This window comes from Epinephelus fuscoguttatus, linkage group LG12, assembly GCF_011397635.1.
Source record: "Epinephelus fuscoguttatus linkage group LG12, E.fuscoguttatus.final_Chr_v1".
In the NCBI taxonomy this organism is placed as follows: domain Eukaryota; kingdom Metazoa; phylum Chordata; class Actinopteri; order Perciformes; family Serranidae; genus Epinephelus; species Epinephelus fuscoguttatus.
In genome coordinates this window covers 5,257,912-5,264,958 of record NC_064763.1, presented here as the reverse complement: position 1 = coordinate 5,264,958, position 7,047 = coordinate 5,257,912, and positions in this window count along the sequence as shown.

Sequence of the window (7,047 nt, the reverse complement as noted above, 5' to 3'; positions counted from 1 at the left end):
GGTGCTGTGCCGACCTGCTCAGTTAAAGATGCTGCACACTATAAAAAATAAAACCTCTCATCACGTTCACTCTACCTACATATCTAAAAACCAGCATGCACAGTATGCCTGAGCACACAGTATGCAGTGCTTGCCAAATGTGTCATCATTTGTTGTGAAACACAATTTTGGAAGCATCATAACCAACTGGTTAACAAACACCATCTTCAGTAGTGTCTTTAAGCAGCTGCTTTTTCCCTCACATAACAGGAGAAAGAAAAGGGGAGAAAAGGAAGAAAGGAGATCTGGCCTGTTAGAGGCCTCCCATTACTACGGCAACATAGCTCACACAGCTCAGCATTGCACAGACGCTGGTTGCCATGGTTATACCGTAATTACACTGCCAAAAGAATCACCCCACAAGCAACAGAGTGGATGAGTAGCCTTTCTCAACAACTGTAAACGCCATTGGAGCTGGCTGTCACTACACTGGTTTTGTCTGAGGAGCTGGGATACAGTATACAGCCTGATTTTTATTATTTTAGTTTAAAAAGAGCAGACTTTAAGCTACAGTATAAGTACAGTAAATATATAGAAATTGGCATTTTTGTGATTTGTACTAGCATGGTTTGTATGGAAATAGCAAAAACTGCATTTTGATAGAAAGAAAGCAGCTGGATATTCTTCCTCATATTTGCAGAGACTTAACTAACTTACTCATTCTTAGTGTTTTATTTGTTGTGGTGAACATTCAGCCAGTATACATACAACAAATAATTGTTACGCTGTACGATTAAAACCTCTTCAGCATCCTGTAAAATTCACTTTAATTCACCTAAAACGCCCATCCAAGGCAACCCAAAGTCAATTAAAAGCTGTTCTTCCATTTCTAAGTACATGTACGTACATGGTCTCATTCCAAAGGTAACACTCAACATCACTGTTAGTGCTTCTGTCATTGAATTATACGAGTTTCAACATGCTAATAAAAGTTTATTTTTATCTTCTATGCCTAAGTATTTTCTTGAGAAGAGATGCTGCGGATAGGGCGGCACGGTGGTATGGTGGTTAGCACTCTCGCCTCACAGCAAGAGGGTTGCCGGTTCGATCCCGGGCATGGGAGCCCTTCTGTGCAGAGTTTGCATGTTCTCCCCGTGTCAGCGTGGGTTCTCTCCGGGCACTCCGGCTTCCTCCCACAGTCCAAAGACATGCAGATTGGGGACTAGGTTAATTGGTAACTCTAAATTGTCCGTAGGTGTGAATGTGAGCGTGAATGGTTGTTTGTCTCTATGTGTCAGCCCTGCGATAGTCTGGCGACCTGTCCAGGGTGTACCCTGCCTCTCGCCCGATGTAGCTGGGATAGGCTCCAGCCCCCCCGCGACCCTCAAGAGGATGAAGCGGTTAGAAGATGAATGAATGAATGAATGAGATGCTGCGGATGACCCGAGTGATACGCTTTCACTCGGCCATATCATGAAGCCTCACATAGTCCAAAGTCAGAGTAGATACCAATATCACAGAAAATAAACATTTTTCCCAGGTGCTTCTCAAAAAAGAGGGTAAAACAGTGTACTGAATGTGTGAATATAAGTGAAAAACACGTCAACAAAAACAGAAATGTCTATTTAGGAGCTCACTGTTCAGAAGAACACTTCTAGAACACCTAAAATGATAAGAAAGACTGCTTTTCCATTAAGATGACAGATGAATCATTTGTTTATTATTTCTGAACATTTCTAACAGTCTATGATGGAAGGAAGGAGTTCAGACCTCCTGTGGAGGTCCGCAGTGTCACTGACGGAAAAGACCCATCAGCCATCGGGTCAATCTCTGCCCACAATAAATATAAGCCTTTTAATAACATTACACTAGCAGACAGACAAGAGGAGAGAGAGCAGCAGGACTGCAGCCTGTCCTAGTAATGTAAGTAATTTTCCATTTAACCTTTTTTGTGTTGAAGTTTGTTTTGACAGTCATGTCATAATGTGAATTTAATGTATAACGTTATACATCATGCAATTACGACAAAAATCAGAGCTAGTAGCAGCCCAGCTTGCTAACATTAGCAAGCGTTATTAGCCCAACTCTGTATAGCAATGGTAAGCGCAATCGATTGCTGATTTATTTTTATCTCTTCGGGGACTGACTATTCAATAAATTAACAATTTATTACATGGCAAAGACACTGGTAAAACAAACGACAACATGTCATTATAGGTAAAACATGTACAGCAGGTTGTAATCAAGTTGTTCTCTCTCCTTCTCGTCTGTCACAGTGCATTGTGGGTTACTTTGAGTCCCCTGTGGACACTGCCAGAACTCGGTCAAAACACAATGCAGCCAAAGGTTGTGGACATGGATGTTAAAACAGTTTTTAGTTTTCTTTTAAAAGCTCTCTTAGTATTATTGTTGTCAATGCAATTGCCACACTATTATTAAAGCTGATACAAATATTATATATAATCACATTTTACGTGAGTAGAAGTGGTGTGATGAAACGTATCATCTTTCTTTTTTAACTTTGTTTTATAATGAGATTAGAAGGTGATACACGTATTACTACATGCTACTTCTACCTGTGAATGCATTAAATGTATCATCTTGACTTTTTATGTCATGTTATATGAAAGTCTGCCGTGCTGAACTCTTTATAACAAGATATACTATCAAAGTCTAAAGTTTTAGCTGCCAAACTCTGGTTGTGTTGACACAGAATGACCCTTGAGCATCTACAGTACCAAATGACAACACTGAACACGAAAAGTTCAGTAAAACACCATTCCTGATAGCAAGTTATTACCGGCTGGCCTGTGGTGTAGAGGAGGAGGGCTGCAGGCTGGGACTCTGGTGTCATCTCTCTGGAGGCGCCTCGACACCTCTGGAGCTGTGCTCTTCTCTCTCTGCCTCTTACTGGTCCCAGCAACCTCTTAGAACCATGAACAGAGGGACAAAGTAAGGGACCAGATCGAACCAGTTCAGTTATTCAGTTAGTCTTTTCAGACTGCTGCTGGAATGTCACTGGTTTCCATCTGTGTTTCCTGTGGAACTGAATGGATTATTGTATTTCATGAAAAATGCCATCTGTTGCTGACCTGCTTTGCTTTATTACAAAATGGTACCATGAAAGGGTAAACACTTCTTAGCATAATTATTTAGAATTACAATACCAACATTATTTATAGGAATACTTTGATATACACTGGCAGAAAGTCCAGGTCACTCCTTTGATGTAACAAGCTAACTTAAAGCATTTCTTGTGCTGTGCTGAAACAAAATCAGCAGCCCAAATTTCCCATTATTCAGATGGGACATAAACACAGCATTATGACTTCAGTCTAGCCTGAGGAACATTAACTTAGAGCAGAAGAAATAAAAACTCTTCAGGTCAAGTTTAATTTATTTGTAACTAGTGGCCTAGCAACTGCAGGAGCCACTGCAGCACATCCCATGATTATAACTCATTAGTGCCACCTAGTGGAAATTCAACACTTTCAGGGTTTCACGAAGTGTTATATGGAGGTGGTGAGCCACCTCATCTGAATCAAAGACAACGCTTGTTTCATCACTTAAAAAAAACACACACACTTTTATAAACTCAAACATGGAGCTTTGAGGAAAACAAATTCACAGAGCTAGTGCCACACTTTTAATGACCATGACTACTGTTTAGGCCATCCAGATGAACTCAAGTGATCACCTGGTAAGATGTGTCAGGGTCAGGGTGACTAACCACCTCAGCTAAACAATTTCCTGGTGAACTTGCCAGAGGCCCAAACTGCAAGCCTTTGCTCACAACAGTAATATTAGAAATCAGACTTGCAACACTCCAGCACACACTTCCATTCCACACTTTTCATCATACAGCAAATCCCACTGGTCTCTGAGTAGGCAGCGACACATTAAACTTGTGATCACTTATTGTAATGCTGGGACCGCAGTAGAACAAAACTCACAATTTGCAGGAAATTGTCATCCAGACAGTGCATGAAGACCTGCAGGCGGACAAACAACCAGTGGGTCAGCTGGCTGCAGTTCATATAGCCAGAGAAACTGAAGACAGATGTTACAGATGTTACTATAGCTTCCAGGAGAGGGACACAGACCAACATGAGGAACCAAAGGCAAAACCAAATCGCAGCAGCTGAATCTCCTGTACAGATGGACGTCTTGTCCTGGATGGTGCTTGGACTGCAGGGTGACATAAAAGATGGTCCCATTAATGTCATCAATTAATTATTGATGATGACGGTCTTACTTTTACACAATATCGCTGCTGAATGAGGTGCAGGACACCCAGCCAAGATGCCCATCTGTCCCAAACGTCAGCAGAGACTTCTGTTTTCACTGGTGTGGCCTTCCTGGCAGCAGCTGGATTTATTTATTTTGAAATCAGGGGTAGTACATATTAATAAACACTTTCCTGTAAATATGCAGGATTATAGCCAGCGGCTAATTTCCATCCTTTGTCTCTAGGCAGGTTGGTGTAGGCCTCTGTATTGTCCCAGGATAGACACTAACATTCTCCCGCCATGCCCCCAGCAAGGGAAGCCTCACATTTACAGTTTATCATCCAGTAGAATTGAAGGTTAAGGCACTGCTATTTGAGAACTTTCTACTCCCAAATATCTCCACTGACTGCCACACTAATTGCCAATAAGATGTTTTATGTAGAATTACAACAGAAAGATCTCAGCTCACTTTCAAAAGAGCGGAGGTGCTGTCCAGTTCTTACAAAACAAACACAGACTTAATAAATCAAACAAACTAGCCAAACTAAGTAAACTACTAACAACTAACAAGAGGAAATACTCAATATATCTAATCTAAAAAACAAGTGAATATCTATAATAATCAAATCATCAAAACAAATAACAACACAGAGTAATAAATAGCTCCTACACCTTCACTATGCAATCAGAAAAAACAAAACTTCATACTAGGTATGTGCTCATGTCCTTTGATACTGAGTCCATAATAGATCCTGCAATCCACTGTGATCCATTGTGTTTGTATAGAGTACAAATGCAAAATTACGAAAAGCTCTGAGTGCAACACATACAGCTGCACTAATTACAAATTACTTCAACTGTGTTGCTTTTCTCTTTTTGTTTTTTTTCTTTTGTTTGTTGTTTTTTTCTCATTTGATTTACTTCTCACTATTATTGAACTTGTGATTGCAGACTCTGCCTTAATCTTGAACTGAAGAAGTCCACATTTTCATTTTCAAACATTTTGCTGTTCAGGAGAGTGTTAAGGCAGGGGTAACTGTGTGTGGCACACTGTAGATTGTTACAAGATAAGATAAGATACACCTTTATTGATCCCATAATAGAGAAATTCCAGTGTTACAGCAGTCAAGGAGAAAGAGTCAGAATAGGTCATGGTTGTTGCAGTGTCACAAACATCACATGGCAGTGTTAAGTGTTGACTTTGAAACATACAAAGAAATTTTATAACAAATGTAGACAAATGTAGGCAATTACACTTATAATTAACAATTATTAGGTATCAACGTGCTGAGCAACACAATTAAAATATATTTCAAGATATGTCACATAAGCATACACTCATTTTACCTTTATGACACATGAGGAAAACAAACTTGAGAAATATGTCAGATTGAAAGTAGAACCTCTATGGTGTCTTTAGAACAACAATTTGCTGAGTAATATGCATGCTTATATTTCCCTAAAATCTGTAAACAAATAGCATTATACACAGTCACCATTTGCCTAAAAAGCAGAAGTCTGTGTAGGTCGGTAACTCCTATTCTCACATTTCACTTATTTACACCAACAACTTCTCTGTAATATTATGTATTTAATATTTTCTCATATTTTACTGGACCAACCTTGCACTTCATGAGGTCAGCTTTCAATGCCCCAATCCTCAAATTTGGTTTAGGTGTTGAATAAAGTGACTTGAAGTAAGTATTTTATTAAAGGCTTCAACTGAATTAAAGCCATGAAAGTCTGTGGGTCTGTCATGCTCTCTACGCCTCAGTCCTCACCTTTCACTTGGATGTGCTCTAGAGTCTCCTTCCACAAAGTGTCTGGGATCTCAATCTTTATTTTCTTCTCTCATTTTGTTTTTATTACAGTAGGCTCAACTGGACTGATAGATTGTTAGGTGTCATATATGGTATTCATTTTCCTAAGTCTGATGAGAGCTGAAGGCATCTGTCAAGACTGAAGCTTTTAAAGTCTCAAAATTTTGTAGATATTTCCTAAAGTAGTTTCTTATATGTAAGTATCTGAAGAAGTGACTTCCCGGTCATTTGTATTTACTCTGGATTTGTGCAAAAGAAGCAGAGGTGCCCTCAGTGTACAAGTCTCCTATAGTGCAGATACCTGCCTTTTTCCAGATTGTAAAAGTATTGTTTAGATTAGCTGGTGTATTGTGAATCACTACAGCTTTATAAAGATTTTTCAATGGTGTAAGGTGACAGAAGAATGGCACCCACAGTGTAAGGTTTACAAGCTTCCTGTTCCATTTCAAGCCAGCTTGGTGGAATTGCTGCGTCATCTAGCCAGTATGTCCTTGTGAAATTATGAGGGACAGTGGACCCTGCATTAATGAAACTAATAGACATGTCAAATCTGAAGCTATGTAGTGTTTCATAACAAGAGAACAGGTAGGGGTTTTTTTTGCCTTATAGTGCCTTTAGTGGGTTAATCCTGCCATGCTTACTTTGCCCTGATTTTCTTTGCACAATGATAAACTTCTATGGAACATTACAGCCTCATTGGAGATGGAGGTTTTTTTTCATAGTCCTGTCATTGCACTTGATCCTCTTACTGTGCCTTTGTGTGAGATACTTTGGCTGCTGTTAATTCACAGAGTAATGTCACAAATGTATCCTCCTCAATCTGTTGTGCTATACTGAAGCTGAACAACACTGTATTATTTGTTGAAGAGAAGAATAAAAGGAAAATACAATTCCTTGTTTTCTTTATACAAAGGTTCACATGAGACTTTTTCTTTCCCTTTTCCGTGCAAATGGGGATTTTACTACTCAAAAAAAAAAAAAAAAAAAAGTTTAACCTGTAAGAGTCTGATTGTCTTTCT